The following is a 19167-nucleotide window of genomic DNA, read 5'->3' as shown; positions in this document are numbered from 1 at the left end:
GTATTATTTTGTATACGTTTGTAAATACTATCAATGTATTTTTTTGTATCTAAAAGTGTATATTTTTTGCTAGGTTTTATTTGATTTCAGTTAATTATTAAATGTCGGGTGGGTAATCTTAGTTTTATTTTATTTTATTTTATTTTGTTTTGTTTTATTTTATTTTTTTAATATTTGTACTTTGAGATGTCTTAGGCAGATGGAATGAAAGTTTCAGATGCTGTAATTCTTCCAAATGCAAAAGGTTAACTATTCTGAGGGGTGTCCAGTGCTTAGAGTAGAGTGGGACTCATGGAGGAAGTTTGCTACAGGCAGGAATGCTGCCAGAGAGGAGGGATGCTGTGCAGAAGGCAGACATTCAGAGGATGAGGTTCAGCAAATCCAAATGCAAGTTCTTGCACCTGTGTTGTGGCAACACCCACTATCAGTACAAGCTGGGGGATGTAATGATGGAGCACAGCCGTGGTGGAAAGGACCCGGGGGTACTGGTGGATGGCAGCTGGACATTGAGCCAGCAATGTACCCAACGTACAGCCCAGAAAGCCAGCTGTATCCTGGGCTGCATCAAAAGAATTCTGGTCAAAAGGGCGAGGGAGGTGATCCTGTCCCTCTGCTCTGCGCTTGCGAGGCCTCACCTGAAGTAGTGCATGTGTGGAGACACCCAACATCAGGCTGGATGGGGCTCTGAGCATCTGCTGGAGCTGTAGGTGTTCCTATTTATTGCAGGGGAGTTGGGCTAGATGGCCTTCCAACTCGAAAACAATTATGTGAATCTATAATTCTATGATTTAATTCTGAACCTGGCCAGGGCAAGAAGTGAGATGTACCAAATGCAACCTGTACCTGGAGAGCAGGAAGAGATGGGTCAGAGCACAGAGTTGGAGCTGAGGGACGTCTGTCTGCACGGCTGTTGGAGGAGCTGCAGATATTTCAAACTTCTGTGCTGTAGGATCCTGCCAAGTGGGTGCACCATGTATGGAATTTGTGCACGCTCAGTTGCCCCTCTGTAGTGTAGCCTTTGTTGATATTTCTGTACAGGATGGAGGTACTGTAAAGTGACTAGAGCATACAGGTTTCCTAGGGAGCTTACAGCAAATGTGCAGGAACCATCTGTATGGAGAGCTGGCACTGTTGGTCCTCATCCCAGAGAAAGAAAAATCCTCAGTTTTAGCAGATATGACTGTAAAATGGTAACTACAAAGCTGCTGGCTAGATTTTCAGACTGGGTTTATTTCCTTTTCAGGAGATGAAACCTCTTTGTCTCCATACAGGGATGTTACAGGAGGTGTTCTGATATGCTTTCACATCAAACAAGGGTTTAGTTTTGGGTAAGGATAGTCTCCAAGGACAGAAAATTTTTGGTTCAAATACTGCTGAGCTGGTATTAAGACCTCTCCACCTATACCTTCAGCTTGGGATGTGACCCTAAGAAATTTAATTGAGGCCAATAAAAATAAAGGACCGCCTCCACTGATGCTTGTAATGTTTTGTAGTGGCAGTATAAAGAGAAACTGCAAGATTTTGACCCTTTCTGTCAGTGAGACAGCAAATAACCAAAGCACATAATGCAGACAGCTATAAATCAATAAAAGCTGTGATCAATAAAAAGAACATTCTGTGTGGGATGAAACACATTTGCCAGAGATCTGGAAAGACAACACCAAGGATGTCTTCCAAGTCTTTGCCAAGTCCAGTGGAAAATGCTGGCCACTGGGACCTGTTACTGCAAGGGATGAAACACAGACAGAAGTGCAACTTTGCACCTCGTTAGGAATTTTGTGTTGCATTCAGAATCTGACTCTTCTGTGTGCAGAAACAATGTGAATGACTTTGGAAGGAGAACAATGCGTGAGAATCAGAATCACTGGAAAATGTTTCTTTCCAGTGGAAGCTAACATGGTTGGTTGCATAGTAAACAGCATCAGACAACCTGCGTTATGTCCTGCTGAAAGCACTAAGCCTGTTTGTGCAGCAAGAAGGCTTAAGTTTGGCCCTTCATGCTGTAAAGTATGAAATCACTCTCTGCTGATAGTGGAGGGGCTGTAAACGTGAGCAGGAAGCTAGCTGGTGTGTTGTAAAGGTCATCAGGCTTCCCTGTGCTGTGCAGAATGCACTTTTCCAGAATGTTTGTTGAGTTGAGGATGGGACCTGCAGTTGTGTTGAAATTACTGCAAATAGTTGTGTGGCCCTTTCCTGTGTTGTGTGTCTCTGGCATGCCTGTGAGAAAGCAAGGAGATGAGAATGCTGAAGGACCAATTCTCATCTTCACTGAGAACGCTCCTTTGGCTTTGGCAGCATAATTGCTATTTTTATTACTCCCTGAAGACATTTTTTACTTTGAAAAGGTGGAGAAAAAATGAGCTTTTACATCAGAAACTGTTTGTGTCTATAACCTTTCTTTTGTTGTTTGTTCTGTGGCATAAAAGCATTGGAACTCTAATGGACTTTCCAAGAAAGTAATTACCAAGTGTACATTCTTAAAGCTTTTATTGATATTTAAAAGTGTAGCTAAAGAAAATACAGTGACAAAGTATTAATCTATTATATTTTTGCATCAATACAAAGCAGCAGTTCATAGAAAAACTTCATAACTGTTATTTCCTAAGCACACAGTGGTAAAGGAGGAAGGAAAAACTGGAGGGAGAGGTTGTCCTGATATTGCTAAGGCTGTTGTTTAACCATTCATCTCTCTTGATAATGGTACTTGATCACGAACATTTTTATTTTCATTCATTGTAACAATATATTACTCCCCCTCATTTTAACTTAACAATTGTTTGGTTTTTTTTTTTTTTTTTTTTAAAGTCCAGAGAATAGCAGCTGTGTTCCCAGCGTCATTCCTTCACAGAAATACAGACTAGCAGGCTGGTGTGATTACAAGCAGCGTGACCCGCAGCAGTGCTTCCCCGTTTTGTCATTGGGTTTGGCTGCTGCTGTTCTTTTTTCCTTCTCATAATACTTTTCCCCTAATTGAGGCCTCCACACTCTCCCACCTCTCTGCTGCTGCCTCTTCCCGTAATACAACTCATCCACCCTAATGCATTTGCTCTTGTTGAAGTACATCCAGGAATAGCTTCCAGATGCTGTCATAGATGTCCATTTCATTATTTCTTCTGAAGGGATTTCACTTAAACATAGCTGCACCAAGAAACAGCAGGAGTCTATGCCTGGTCTGCATCTGCTCATCTAGTTCATCCCTATAGTCTCCTCGGCCAGCAACATAATTCAAAAAAATCCCACTTTTTTTTCCCTTTTTATGATGAATTTTTGGAAGTATGTGGATATGTTACCAAACACACAAACTTCAGAGTTCCTAGGGAGGTTAGATTCTAAAAGTGGTATAACCCTTCCAATAAGAAGATCTCAAAGGAAACACTAACCCCCTCTTCACATCATGGCTCTTGAGGTTCCAAAGAGGTGGACATTTATGCGTCTAGAAGGCTCTTTCATAGGAGCGTGAGTAAGGTAAGAGCGAGACTTCAGGCCATAAAAAGTAAAGGTGATTAGATGTCCAGTCTGAAAAGGTACTTATGCATATAATTTTTTTTTTTTTGTGGATCTAACTTTCAGTTACCCATGCCAAACACTTTTGCTCTGAGGGCAGTGAGGCCCTGGCACAGTACTGACTAAAGCCCCTGTCTGTATCTGGAGGATTTACAGTCTGGCAGGGATGGCATTTATCTCTTACATCTCCCCTGAAGACATTGCACAGATCAGCTCGTGCTCTTGGCACGTCTGGGAGGACCCAGCAGATCACCAGACCGGCGGTGCCATGTTGCTGGGCGCACACCGGGCAGCGCAGCGGAGCCTGTCAACAGCGCGGAGTTTTGCTCTACGCTCAGTCTGAAGCTGTGCCTGCCCGTGGATGGCAAAAGATGGGAAAATGTCAGCCAGCCTTTTGGTGCTACATGTTCTTCACAGGCTAGGGACCGCTGGAGGCAGTTCAGTGGAGCTGGGGTTGAACTGTCCTTTTAAAATCAGCCTTCGCTGTGCTCGGCGCTCCTCATAGGCTGTGGCATCCTCTGCTGAAAGCCCCCGAGGCTCTGCTGAGCTTGATGGACAATTCCTTTTCTTTCTTCCCCTTTGTGCTCTCTCACAAAGAAAAACTGCTTCTCTTCCAGGAAGAGGGAGTGGGGAGCGAGGGAGGAGGGACAGCGAGGAGGGTTTGTGCGTGGCCGGGGCAGCCCGCACCTCTGCACTCCAGCCCTGTCCGACCACCGGGCTGGATCACTGTTGGTATGGCAACGCATCCCTGCACTAACCAAACCGTGACAGGTGAGGGAAAATAATTATTCATCTCCACGTAACTAATGGAAAACAGAGTCCCAGAGGTTAAGTTTTCTTAAAGGAATTCAGATACAGATGTGTCCTGATGGTACTTCCATTAAGATATCCACGATATCTAGATGGCACAGAAACTAACGTACAACCAGATCCGAATCTTTAGGTGTCTTTGACAAACGTATCACTTGAAAAAGAAAAAGAAAAAAAAAAAAAAAGGAAAGAAATATTAAACGAGGGCTATTAAGAAGCTTTTGGCATTGTTCTTTCTCTGAGGTCTTTAAAGGGACTGTCCCAGGCGAACTGATCAAGAGTACAGAAGTTGCCAATGCAGATTAGGGATTGAGCCACACCTCTGGAATGTGAGTTGCTTATCTCTCCTCCACAGCATTGTTTTTCAAATAAAACAAAACCCAGTTACTCAGTCTGAGCTTCTCGTGGTGCTTGCGTGGACACTTTGGGTGCCTTGAAAGATCAGAAGCTATTGAAAAAAATTTTTGTAAGTGAATGAAAATTGCCTACATTTTCAATACTGTCTGTGGAAATGTAGAAACCAATGGACAGCATCATGCTTGTCCTGAATGTTGTTGGTCTCCATGCCCAATGGGTTAGCTATGTTTGTGTGCTTTGAAAAAGAATTCCATATGCAGGAGCCTGTTGCCTTGACCTGAACTTAGCAGAGGGGCATCCTGAGGCATTGTCACATCTTGGGAATGTGGCCTAGCTTTGCATCATTTATAGAGTATGCATTATTCTGTGCTAATGTGAAAGTAAGCCTTTGATCTCATTCCATTGCACCAAGCGAAATAGATGTAACTGTTGAATTCCTTCCTCTTTTATCATTCCTCAGTCAATAATACTACAGCTTACCATTCCTCCATCCCCCTCCTCCTTTATGCAGCTTCTTGGGGCAGTGTTGCTTTCCTTCTGGTTTTCAACCCTGCTGCATTCCCCATGCTTTCAAGACAGGTTTTATACAGGAAAAAGGAAAATACATTTCATAATGCAAACATGCCCTGCTCAGCACTTTCAGTTATCTTATTTATACGCTGCAGTACAGCTTTCTATGACCCAGTGATTACCATTTCCCAGAGCTATCATCATTTTAAAGTTTCCTCTGAATTGTGCTCCAGCAGATGGTACAACTCTATGAATACTGCTGAGAGCCCGATGGGAAGGGATGGGGCAGGCTGTGTACACACGCAGATCAGGCTGTTGCCCCAACAGCCAAGAAACATCTAACTTGCGTTGTTTCTCCCAGTGTTCAATTTCAGCTTGTGTTGTTGAGTACTGTCAGGCTGTTAGCCACCAGGGAAATCAAGGTGGTTGTTTTTCTTGTTTTTGGTCCTGTCTACCCGACTGATTCTTTCTTTATTTATTTATTTATTTATTCATTTATTTATTTATTTATTTATTTATTTTTGCTGCATAACAACTGGGCTGATTAATTCCAAGATAGAATACCAAATAAGTAAGAGTCATTCATTATATGCAGTATTCTAATAGATTTCAGTGTGATCTAAACTTGGATTGAATACTAACCCATTGATTGCTATTCAGTTGTTTAAGCAGCTGTGCTCCTAAGCTGAGCAATTGCACTGTGTCATCCTTTCCTTTCTTCCTTCGATTTCTACCTCCCTTTTTCCACTCTTGAAATTGCTAACCCCTCATCTATACATTTTCCTTCAGTGGATTGTATCCTTTGTGACTGACTACCAAGTATACAATGGAAATGGTAGACAGACAGCTAAAGTCATGAAAGATACCTTATCCTCATGTAATCGGGTGAAATTCCCATGGGTATTTCACCAAGCAGAGGAGGTTGTTATCATTCTTGTTGAGATGATAATAAAGAGGCATGATTTACTGCTTCAGTTGTTTCAAAGGTGTCATTTGAACCTAGGGAAGTGTGGTGCTGTTACACAGACCTGGACAAAGCCTCACAAAACAGGCAGTGCACATCTGTATCCCTAGTCAGGAGCTTTAAAAAAAAAAAGAGTTGATTATTTTCAAAATCTTGCACTTTTCTTTGACTCGAAGTGAAGATGTGGCTGCTTACTCATTGTGCAAATTAGACTCTTTTTAGCCTTCATTCAGTAGTATATAGAAGCTTGTATACATACGGATATTTATTTACTAATTTAATATGTGTATGAATTTTTATACATGTCAATTATACATTTAAGCACTTTCATAGATATCTAAGCTCTTTATCTTCAGTAGTGAATGAACCACATTTGCTTTTAAAGTTAAATATGTACTCAGAGTATCTAAACCTGAGTTAGAGGTCTGTCTTTAGGCTATAGGTTTACACCTTCTGGCTTTTGCCACAAGTGACAATCTGTCCTGGAACTGATTTTTTGCAGAACATTGGGAAAACCCTGCATCATTCGCTTTTTGCTGTTTATGCCTGCAGCCTTTTAATAATTCTTCAGGTCCATCTCCTTCCATAAACCTTGTAGGGAGGTTATTACAGGCGGCCACCTGACGTTGAGAACTAGGTCTGATTTAATAATATGAGAAGAATCCTCATTAAAGAAAAAAAAAAAAGAAGAAGAAGAAGAAGACAACGAAGAAGACTTAGCAGCAGGCCTTTTATTACACTTTGCGACTCAGATTGTATTGAGTTTGTTATGAATTCTGCTGACACTTCTGCAAGGAGTCAAAGTGGGACTGTATAGTGCTGGTAGAAAAAATTCCAGATCTCTTTCATATCCACTACTTGGATGCCAAAAATGGTTAGTGCCAATGGCCATTCTTGCTTTAACATGTTACAGAGAGGAAATAGCTGCAGGGAGAATTAGAGGAGAGGGAAAAATAGGCAGCTGGCTTATGGGTTAACTGTGAAAATACTGCTAGCAAAGAATTTTCTTTCTTCTTTTGGTATTGAAGCCCATGGATGATAAAACTGAAGTTCTACATCATAAATTCCCATTTGGACATTCAGTTTTGAGAACCTACATGCAGCATCCTTATCATTTTGAAGTTAAAGTCACAATCAGTAATGAAATCTGCTTGCTTTTCACACACTGAAATTAGCTTTGATTCTTTGCCTGAAACATATGTTTAAAAGGCAACATGCACATACTGTGCACTGACCCTATCAAAGCAATAAATACCATTGAAGTCATTTTCCGAAGCTGCCTACAGCGTTAGTTTATTTTTAATATGGTCCCTCTGAAGGAGTGGTGTAGGAAATACCTATGGGAGCTATTTCAGTTGTCTGTCTGGGGTGAAGTCCCTACCTTGCCCTGCTGAAGAAGAAAGTAAGAGGGGATACTAATTTCCCTTTATTGTTATGAGTGATAATGTTTAATTCATTGGATTTTGTTCCTTTCTAAGGAAAATGATATTCTGTTTGGGTGAGAAAAATGTTTCTTTGGTACTCAGTACGGTTTGAAGCAAGGGATGATGAAGAAGGGTGTTGTACCTGAGAATAGGGCTCAGTCTGTGACAGTTTTCCTGATTCCTTATGATAGCTGTTTAGTCTATTTACTTTGTGCTCTTTGTCCTGCAGTGTTATTTGGAGAAACCTCCTGCCTCTGGAGGTTCCTCTCATAGAACAAGAGGGATATAAACATGGACCAAATGACTTTGTGATCCAGATCTGCTTGTACGGTGCAGGCTGTGCTCTTGCATGCAGGTGAGGACCCACAATAGGTAGAGGTTAGTTTATTGTGCCAAGGTCACTGAGGAGTTTGGAAGCAGGGACAGTAAAAGGGCAAGACCCGAGGTCAGCTTCACACTGTGATACCACTTCTTTCCCCATTTTAGCACCTTAAAATTACTAACCCTTTCTTGAGTTTTGCCATGCCTGAGTCACTGCAGGTTCAAACAAAGCATTTACTGAACTGCATGAATTTTCTCTCCCTTGAATTTCAAGTGACATGAGCACAGTTTAGATTTTACAAATCTGAAAGATCAGTCCTCTGGCAAAGGGAATACATTTTTTGTCACTCATGGTCACAATTAGAATGACAACAAGGCCTGACTCCTCCATCACTCCTCTTTAACACTGTCAGCACCAGCTTTACCAGAATTATCCTGTCTGAAGCATGAATGGACCTATTCATTTCTCACTTTGTTTGACCTAGGACTCTAGGAATTGCTTAATAGCATATAGGCTGCCTTCTGTAAAGAAATGATTATGTTGAAAACTGGACTAAAAAATGTGCTCCCTTAGCCATGAAAGGTTAATTTTCTGTTTGTTTCGATGTGTTTGTAGAGTTGCTGTTATGCACTGTGCTTCTGAACATCGTTTCATGCTATATAATGAGATTGAAATCTGTCATCTTCCAGGCCTTGTATTTGTGTAAGAAAGTGCAAGAAGCATGCAAGAGAAGTATATAGTTTTAGGAATATACTTTGATTCAATTTCTTGCATTTTATTATGGCCAACACAGAAAATACTCAGATCTCATGCTGAAGACACGTTTTCAGAACGCAGTGGTTTTATTTTAAATGGGTCCCCAGAGAAGATGATCTCAGGCAGGAAAATGCATGCAGTCTTTCTGAGGAGATAAGAATAATCATTGCATTTCTACTGTGCATTTTTGTAATGCTGTAAATATTATACAAATCACAAGACAGAGATCATATTTGGTTTTCCGACAGTGGAAGTCTGGCCACCAGTATGGTGAAACAGCAGTCTGACGCATGAATTTGGCTGCAAGTTAACCAAAAGCCATCTCATTTTCTTAGCTATAAATGAAGCAGATGCTCATGAGCATCAGAAGTCTTGTAAGCTTAAGTGAATCTTGCCTTATAAGTGGTTTTCAGGAAAACAGAGGAAGCAGATAAAATCCATCTCAAGTGTAAATCTGAGATTCAGCTGTTAGCTCCCTGCTCACATGGCAGAGCCTTACCCACCTGAAACTGATGTGAGATCAGTGAAATTGTGGAGATAGGTGGGGAAGTCCTTCAGATGCCTCGCAATAGCAGGGACCAGTCGTCAATTTAATTTGGTGTGTAATGACTGTGGATCCTGAGCTCCCTGTTTGTGAACAGTTCTGTGGAGGAAGGTCATCATCAGCTTGCCCTTAATGTAAAAATGGCCATTGACATTCCTATCTTTCAATAATTCCTCCACAGAACTGCTGTATTGTTCCGCTGCAAGGCAAGCATAGCTAGCAAAGGTGGGTTTTGATCTATCATTGTTTTTGCACCTAAGCAGTGCAGGACCTGTGATTCATATGAATATCTTCAGAAGTTTCAGAAGCTGCTAGAAGTACCTTAGATATAAATCATTCATGTAGAGGTGGAAGAAATTCTGGGCATTGCTAGGCAATCATCAGTCACAGCATAACAAAACCAGCGTAGTTTTGTATTTCTTTGTATGAGTTTGTTGAGATGGCATGTGGGAGTTGCACAACGATGGACCAGCTCCTTACACCTAGCTTCTCAGGTGATGCAGTGCTCCTTGTGTTCATTGCACCAGCAGCCTCATCAACAACCTGGAACCAGAATGTCCTGCACTGGAAGAATCTGTTCTTGTTAGGGCAGGACTATTTTTGTGTGACATATGATATAAAATGATAACTAGATAATAGAATATAGATTATTTTGTGGAACTGTTGGAAATTCTTCCCAAAAGCATATTTTGTCAACAGATAATCATTTAAAAAAAAATGTGTTTTGAAAAACTGCTGGTAGGAGGCTTCCATTCTTCATGAATTCTCTGTATTTTCTAATTGAAAAGTAACAGAACAAAAGAGCTTGGTTGATATTCTATCCTGAAAACAGAGGCTATGGTATAATAAAACATTTTTTTTTTTTGAAAGAGATTGAAAATCAAATGCAATATTAAAAAAGAAAAAAAAGCATTTTAGGGAAAATAATATAAGAATGTAGAAGACAAGTGGTCAGTTTCAAAGCCAGCAAAATAACTTATTTTTTGATAAAGGAAAACTGCTCGTGTTGACTAATTCTTAAGTCCTTTACGGATTGATAGATAATATGAGTCTTTGTTTTGTTTTTGCAGCTGGATTTGTAGGCAGCCCTTTCAGAGATAGGCTTTCTTTCTGTTATTGTTTTTTTGTTGTATGTGGGTTGATTTTTTTTTTTTTAATGATAGACTAGGCGGCTTAATAGTCTGTTGCAAATTATCTTGATTGCAGTTTGTGATATTATTTGATTTATTGTTAAGTAGAAGTTACCAGGTTAAGGCTGTTGTTTTCATTCTTCCTGCAGATTTTAGTCTTCATAATAGTCTAAATCAGGAAACTGCTTCCAGGACAGGTACTGAACGTGTACATTCTATCAAAGCCAACCCCTACAGAAATTGCAAAAGCCCAGTAAGTTATCCAGTTGTTCCCTAACTTGACATGTTGCTTCCCTTCCCATTCCTTCTTCCATCATCCTACTGCAATACACAAAAGCTTCTGGAGACATTCTGTGCTGTCACTTAGGTATGTATAGTCTGTAAAAACTCTGTCAGCAGCTGCCATTTGAGGATGATTCCTGCTGAAGCTCATTGACAAAGACCCATGGGTTCTCTCCTGGCTTCTCAAACAGAGCTGCAATACTGAATCACCTTCTACAGATTCTATGGATTATAGATTCCAATATCCATAGGTTACTGTGCTAATAGATTACAGTTTCTATAGGTAAGTGAAAACCTGTACCCTAAGCAGAAGAGGAGAGGAACCTTATCCCAACAAATGAATAAACTGAAGTATATCATAGAAAAAGGAAAGGAAGAAAATCCAAAGAAAATCATGCCTAGACTGTCTGCTTTCTTCTTTGTCAGGATTAAAAGAGTGCTATCTTTAGGAACACACTTGTTGGGATAATGAAGATTGGGCATTTAGCAGCCTAAATAAAATCAGGTTCCTATTCCCACAGATGCATTTTTGTCTAGCGTCTGAGGCTTAGAAAAGGAGCATTGCAGATTTTCTTCTACCATTCATAGCAGGCATCTAAATGCTGATCTTTTTGAAGAAAAAAAAATCAAAAGAAGAAGAAACAGAGAAAATGAATCTCTTGTCAGTTTGACCCACCGCGTTATTTTTTGCGTTATTGATATATCTGTAAATTTCATCTGCCCTTTCTTCAGCATGTATATTTATGTATATTTTTTTTTCCACAAACCTGCAGTGCAGTGCAAAGCTAGATTTAAATATTTTCAGACTGACTGTACCCATCATTTGCATTCCACTGACTCATTCAGAGCAAAGACATCTGAGCAGAAATACAGCAGATAAAAGAGAAACCATTAATCCAGGGAAGATTACTGGCACAGAATCTTTATCCTGTATCCTCCCTGAAATGAGACAAAGATCTTACTATGTACATCCCTCTGGCTTAGCTTCAGAAAGTAAGCAATACAGTAGTGTAGACATTGGCACTTTTTAAAGGCACATTACATTGGACTGAAACTTCAGCCTTCTAACAGAGCTTATTACTGCTGAGGTGTGTTTCAGTAGCTGCTTTCTCAAAAGGTTCTTCAGCACCCCAAAACTGCTTTGTGGCTTAGATTCTGCATGTGGTGGATGAGACAATGCATCCCTTACCTAAGGGATGCCTTAAGTCTAAGGCAGATAGCATGCGTCTCTTGAAGAATGGAGACGGTTCTATAGCACACTGGTCATACACACATTTTACAGGGTTCTCACTCGTGCTGGCACCTCGTCCTGATGTGTGCTGTGAATGCTAGTTTGCTTTTAATGACCCTAATGAGGACAAAACTTTCCAGATACAGGTGCTTCAGCTCTGGAAGGGGATGGGCAGAGGATGTTGAGCAGGCTTGCCCTTTTCAGGACATGATCATCCTGGCTGACTTGGTGTATAAGATTTCAGAACATGGCAGGCTGCAGTTGCTTTTCCATTTGCTGATTGTTTGTCTCTTCCCCTCTCTGTCTATCTCTGCAATACTGGTCTTCAGCTACAAGATCTGAGGTATTGAGAACCTGGGAAGCATCCCTTTCTTCTCTGACAATACATGGAAACGCCACTTGTCACACAGTTCCTGCTCTGATTCCACTGCTGGTGGTCACTGTCCATCTCCTGCACGACCATTTCCATATGATGCTACTGACAAAACCTGCTGTAGTCAGCTAGATGTTCTAGCTGAAGCAGCCTCGAGAGTTAGGTAGCCCTCTGGAGATAGTTCTGTCTGCTTGTAGCCCTATCTTGCAACAGTTTGCATTCAGCTATGAAATTAAATTGGAGGAAATGATTTAGTTTTGAATCATTTGATTTAAATTGACAAAAGCTAAAAACCCTCCTGTGAGCTTCAACAATGTGGACTACTGTTCAGATGGGAAATGTAAATACTTAAGCATGGCTGATGAATTGGACCAGAAGTGCCAACTGCTTGAAGTTTGGATTCTCTGCTCTCATTCCTGATGATTTTGTTCCTTCAGAGCCCCTTGTTCAGGTGACAAGTGTTTTCCTTTTGTTGTGTCCATGTAGGGTGAATGTATATTAAGACTTCTGGAAAATGGCGTGAAGAACAGGAACCAAGACCCAGAGGAAGCTGGTTTCTAAACAATCCAGCATCCTCTTCCAGTTGAGAGCAGAAGAACATTCAAAACATGGAAAAAACCTTGCTGTTATGGAAAGTTAAGCTTACCAAGAGTAAACCATGATCTCTTTGTTGATTTAAGCTGACAAAAAGTGAGGTCAGAAGCAAATCTTGTTTTTTCCATAATACAGAGCCTAAGATTTACAGTGGCTTTTTTTTCCCCCTCATAATGTTCAAGTAATCTATTAAGCATGATTTGATTTCAGGTGTAAACCTAAAGGTCTGTCTTTCTCAGTATGAATCTCTTATTTATGGAGTAAATTTGCCTCTTTGCCTCTTTTTAACTGCACTTTCTTCTCCCGCACATATCAGTTATTTCTTCTGCTCCTTTTAGACTCTGTCATCCTGCCAAATATTGAAATAGGTTTATTTGTTGTAAAGGATATGAAAAAAAAAAAGAAAAAAAAAAAAGGATATGTCTTTCACTGTGCTCCCTTGCTCTTTATTGTTCCTTAGATCTTAGGCAAAACTACAGTCCTTGGAATTGTGTGAGTTCTTCACACTTCCTCCTGGAAGTGGCCCTTTTCTGCCTCTCCTCTGGGCATTGCTGGGAGGGCCTGTGCTTCCCATTCTCCTTTTGAACCACAGCTGTTTGTTTTGCATTGTGCCACATTTGTATAGATTTTGACCAAACGACATTATGGATGAGCGATGGGAAGAACAACTTGCAAGGGAACTTCAAGTAATCTTAGATCAGCTAGTTGTCAGCTGCATTGTGTTACTATAAAGCGTGCCTATTCCTCTACTGATGTCTTTGCAGATGTTTTAAGCTTCACATTAAAAAAAAAAGAAAAAAAAAAAAGAAAGTTTTTATACAGACACATTACCTCACCTAAGCTGGAGTCATTGTGCCATACGTTCTACATACAGTAAAAAAAACATTTCTCTGTTCCTCCTACGAACTTAGCATCTAAATGATCAAGACATATAAAGCTTTGGAAGTGAAGGAGAGGTCCAAGGTCACCTCTGCAGGAAAGCAACAGAACACATCTCCCATTCTGCAGTCAGGTGACAGTCTATCCTGTCTCTTTTATAGCAGCTTTGATAAGATGACATTTCACAAATCCCAGAAACAGACGCTGCCCATTTCCATACTTGCAGGAAGGGTGTCTTCAAGTGAGGAAGCTTGATTACAAAGTCTGCTGAGCATGTGAAGTAAAGAATGAAATATTGCGCTTGCCACAGCCCTGATTTTGTTCTTCTCTTTCATTATATAGAGGACATATGGTATGATCTTTGTAGCAATCATTGCAGCAGCTTAAAAACTGATGCAATAGAACATGTGTAGAATGGAACTATTTCTGCACCAGGAGTTTTTCTGTTCTGTGTGTATGTGTGCATGTGCGCACAAGCCTGTGAAATGCCTCATTTCTAGAAATTAAACACGTGGGCATGTCTTCGCACAGTGCAGGATTGGGGATAGAAATGCTCATCACTTGCAACAGAAAATGAAGTTTTCAATGCCATGCAGAAATCAGCCTTGAAATTCCTGTATTTCATTTAGGGTATCCCAGAGCAGTTTTGGAAAGCCTTACAGCCCTCCGGTCATGAGGATGGATAAGGCTGAAGAACGAGCTGCAGCTTGGTAGCTTGCACTGAAAGAGGAGCAAAGATCCTTCCTGCCTCTTGGTATAGAGATCGCATCAATGCCAGGAGCTGCACTTGAGAATAAATGGAGGAATAACAGATCCCTGCATGTTGCCATGGAGCTCTTCAGTCTGGGCTGCAGGCATACTGTAAAATATGGTACTTCTCTTTGTCCCTGTTTTAGGCAGTCCTAGTTAGTCTTGACTGCATTTTTGTGCTCAGCAATCAGTTTTATCCCTGCAGAAAAACTGTTAGCGATGATGGTCCATCTCTAGGGCTGCACTACCTGACCGATACTTGGACACTGGTGTCCAGACCATGCTTTACTCCTTTGTGCCTTCATCCTCCCAAGAAGTCCCTCACCTTCACAGAGCTTAATGTACAGAGAAAAACATTAATTTTTTTTTCTTAATCTTGGAGACAGTGTAGATGTTTTTTTAATTTGTTGTTATGCTCTTCTAAGTTTCCCTCTTGAGGTGTCTGTAACTTGACATTATGAACCTTCTTATTAAATCAACTGCTTCCTGAACACTAGCTGGTGAAGTGGAGGAAGAACCAAACATGTTTCAAGGAAAGCCAATACTGATAAGATGTTGGCCGCTGGCTGTCCTGTTATTGTTAGAATTCACATTTTCTCCCTTGAGTACAGAGCACCTTCTGATGGAGCGCTTCTTATATTGAAAAATGGCAAGCATTAAGAAGCCCGTGCCACTTCATCACTAAAATATTTACTACAGCTTACTCGCTTCCTCTCTCTGAAAGTGCAGTGTATTTATAGGAATATTCTGTAATAGAGCATCTTGTTCTGAGCAGTATTTTTGAAGAATAAGGCAATACTATGTGTGAAGGGGTGGGGCAGGACTCCTCTGTTGTCCCCTCCTGTTAGCAGGTGTTGGAAGCCTGCAGGGAGCTGCAGGAGCTGATTGACTGGAGCAGATTTGCTATGGTATGTGAAGTGTGTTAAGTCCCTGCAGGGGATGGGAAAGGCTCACTGAGCTGAGGAATTTGGGGTCTAGGGTCTCTGCAGGAAATTGCTAGGAAGGACCAACTTTAGGTGAAAGGGGACGTTTAGGTATTTTTTTTTTTTGTTATCATTAAAATGCCAAATCCCAGCAATCCATTGGCATGTAAGTACTATAGGTCAGATCTTCTACTGATGTGTAGTGGCAGGTTCATAATATGCTCTCCATAGCAGCTGGGAGTCTGAGACTGTTGGGTAGGGGAAGATTTCTTCCCAGCTTCATGGCTGTGTTAGAAATAAGGTCCCTTAGCTCCTGTCCAGAAAGCAAGAGTAATGGAAGATGGAGGTCACAGAAATGACAAGAGCAACTCTTGAAATCTAGTGTTGTCAGCACAAATGCAGCAATTGATTGAAAAGCATCTGCTAACCAGGCAGCAAAGAGCCCAATTAGAACTGAAATAGCATGAGGGTCTATTTCAGAGTTTTATGATACCAGCTCACGCCACTCAGCTAATTCTACGTTACAGTAATTTTTCTGCCTGGACTGGAATCAGGTGGGGACCAAGAGCAGACTTGGACTGAAACAAACTGAATACCCAATACAGGACTTCTCAGAGCTTCAGCTTTTAGCGGCATCGTAATAAGCATGCCCCAAAATGGAAAGACAAGCCTTTGACCTGTCTTCTGTATGAATAAGCACCACCATGGAGTATTACTGAGGACTGCTAGAACTTGACTGGATACTGTGAAGTCTGTTGGACTTGCTATTTCTCCTAAATCAGAAATATATTTGAGAATTGGCCCAACGGAAAGAGCATAAGAAGTTTTAAAGTGGACAGTATTTTAGGAAGGCATGATTAAAGTTGGACACAGGAGAACCACTTCAGGTCCCAGATACCTTGAAGCTCTGTGGGAGCTTGCCATATTATTGAGGGTCAGATGATTGTCTGTCCTGATCTCTGAGGAAGAATGCTCTCATCAGGAATGAGTAGACTGTGTGGTCTGCATTGCTAGGTGGACCAAATAAGAGTACCAGATGGGAAAGAGTGAGCAGGAGATGTTGGCAGACTGTGGCAAAAGTGACTTACCAACCCAGTGTTTGGCATGCCAAGAAGGACATGGTGTCTAAAGAGAAGACATCTTTGCAGACTCACTTGTGTTCTGCAGGAGTGCGCTAAGATTAGCTGTTTGGGGAACAGCAAATAGACCCAGCAATGAGTCAATTCACTGTGTTAAGCTCCATGGCTGTAGGCAACATTGATCACGTTGCACAGTAGTGGTTTCATCTTTCATGGGATCTAGTCTGACTCAAAACTTGCGACAAACTGTTCAGTAAGGGGCAGGGCAACCTCTTAATCAACATTAGCAGTGATGCAACATTGAACAGCAATTACATGAAGAATTTCTTTATCATGTAAGAATGCATAAAAGAGGTTTTTGATTGCCTGTGTCATTGCAGAAGCTGGGGTGGTTCCTACAGAAATCATTGTTAACCCTGGATATGTTCCAAGTAAAGAATTTTTAAGGAATCTTGTTTATGTTTGCATCTGCAGAATGCTTGCCTAGATAATGCTGAGTACAAAATAAAGAAATACTACGTGTGCCCATGGCACTGACATCTCAGTTGGCTTCGTGGTGAAATACAGGCACAGTGTGGCCCAGATAATAGGATGACGAGTAGAACTACTTCGTTGTCTGTTGAGCCCTCAGTCCCACTCAGGGCTGCTTTTTCTCTGTTAAAAGGTAAAAACTATGCACCACTCTTCAGGTTGTGCATACTGTTTTAAGAAAAAGTCTCCAGTCTCCTACCGATTAAGTTGAATGTGACATTCGTCTGAAAATCAGTCAGAGTTCACTCCAGAGATGTCTGCCTGTCCTAGTCAAGTGAAGGAGCGAGAGCACTGTTTATTTTGCACAAGGGCTGCAGGAAGTTGATGTGAACTTGGGCGCTGCTTACTCATGCTAAGTACCTCTGCATCTTGCAACGTGACAAGCCCTATTGAACCTGGAGGAACTGCTTATGAATTGAGGCATTTCTTACTGTGAGCAGAGGTGGCTGACTGTGTCCCTCATATTGTTGAGTGTTTTGCTGCTTAAGTCTCAATATAAATGCAAACTATTATCACTATTATGCTGTTGTTGCAGATACCTTCACTTGGCAACGGCAGTTATTTCTAACTAGCTAACATGTTTGGAGGTCCCTTAAGGTGTAATACAGCACTGTTGTAACTGAACTCTATATATCTGTTTGAAACTAACTAGCACAACTTAAGAATTAAATTAAACTGCTGCTGCAATAGAATAGAGTTGTGGTAAAAGCAGTTCGGGTTTTAGAAAAGGTCACGTAAAATGTTCTTCAATGCTGCATGATAGGTAGACAATGCCACCTTAGAATATCCAGTTCTCGAGTGGGTACTTTAGGAGCTTACATTGCCTAGCTTATTCTACATCATGAAAAAAAAGGAGGTTCAGTCATTTTATTCCAGAAAGCATTCTTCCCATCTCTTTGGCTGTCATATGTATTTAACTGTAGTGCCCTCAAGGACAATGTGTTGGATCAGCATGCTAAGGGCTACGGTCTACAGCCTGTAGTTTTTCATTTCATATTGCTTAAGAATGGTCCTCTTTGTTTCCATTTTGAGCCACGGCTGAATTCTTACATGTTGTCTGATCTTCAGGCTCAAATGCCCAAGAGAATAGGCAGCTGTGAATCAGCCCTCTGTGTGCTTGCTAGCAGGTAGTATGGCACAGAAGGCAGTATACTTCTTATTTCTTTAAATTGATAGGGATTTGATGAAAAAGACTTTAATAAAACAGTCTCATGAATGATTATTTTCTTCCTGCTGATGATTTTGAATTGCATATAGATATATAAGAACCTTTTAACAGAGCCCTATGGGTTTAAACCCAGACCTTTAGATTTATAATTAAAGCTTGTTGTCTTTATGCTATCCTATACCTTATGAGAAGGATCAGCTTTCTAATTATATGGTACTAGGAGGTCTGTCACATGCTTTCAGTTAGTATTAAGGTACACAGTTGTGCTATTTTTTCTTCTTCTTTTCCTTCTTCCATAGATTCTATATTATGTTTTGGAAATTTGACATCATGATTTTTTTTTTTTTCAGGCCAGATGTTTTGTCCTATTATGTTAAGTCATCTTGACATACTGCCATGAAATGGAAATAACTGCTAGTTTTAACTTTGCTCCATATCATTATTAAAAGGTACGTCTCATGCATCTTAATTCCCCATCTACACTGCTACCTTCCTCTCTCCCTCCTCTCCCCCATTATACTTCTTTCTTTTTCTCCTTAAAGAAGAAAGCATATTAAAATTTTCTTCCTGTTCTGCCTGAGTGGTTAATGAGGTTCTAGATAGCATAATGAATATGCAGTGCTATTGATTCCGTGTACGCGCGTGTGCATGTGTGCGTTTGTGTGTGCATGTCTTTAATCACAGCTGGAATGCAAAATCAGGCTCCACCTTTCAACTCTATCTCCATCATGCTGAGAGAGTGAGAGAGACTGAGACTGCTAGACAGCTCGAAAGAGATTGCAGCTCAGATGTCCTGGAAAACAGCAAATCCCTCAGACCTGGCAGATTCCGTTACCATGAGAACTGCAGATATTTCCATTGTGATGGCTTGCTCTAGCAGCCATCTGTTACACCCATTTGATTAGGAAGTACAGTTCAGCTTGTATGGGATTTTCGCTGCACCTTATCCCATGGTAGTGTACAGAAACTCTCTCTCTTTTTATATGATAAACTCAATGTTTTTAAAATGCTGTAATTTACTGAGGCTGAAGGCATT

General features: G+C 40.8%; 1 long non-coding RNA gene across 2 annotated transcripts in view; it reads left to right on the top strand.

Moving 5' to 3' along the window:
* The window catches only part of LOC146542288 (uncharacterized), a 45837-nt gene that overhangs the window by 23537 nt on the left and 3133 nt on the right, over nucleotides 1-19167 (top strand). For both annotated transcript variants that reach the window (XR_014880517.1, XR_014880516.1), the window contains exon 2: nucleotides 18482-18580. This is a non-coding gene — a long non-coding RNA (uncharacterized LOC146542288). The remainder of the gene's footprint in view (nucleotides 1-18481; nucleotides 18581-19167) is intronic.

The sequence above is a fragment of the Meleagris gallopavo genome, chromosome Z (genome assembly GCF_905368555.1).
Source record: "Meleagris gallopavo chromosome Z, MGAL_WU_HG_1.1, whole genome shotgun sequence".
NCBI classification, from domain to species: domain Eukaryota; kingdom Metazoa; phylum Chordata; class Aves; order Galliformes; family Phasianidae; genus Meleagris; species Meleagris gallopavo.
This window is presented reverse-complemented; position numbering and strand designations above follow the sequence as displayed.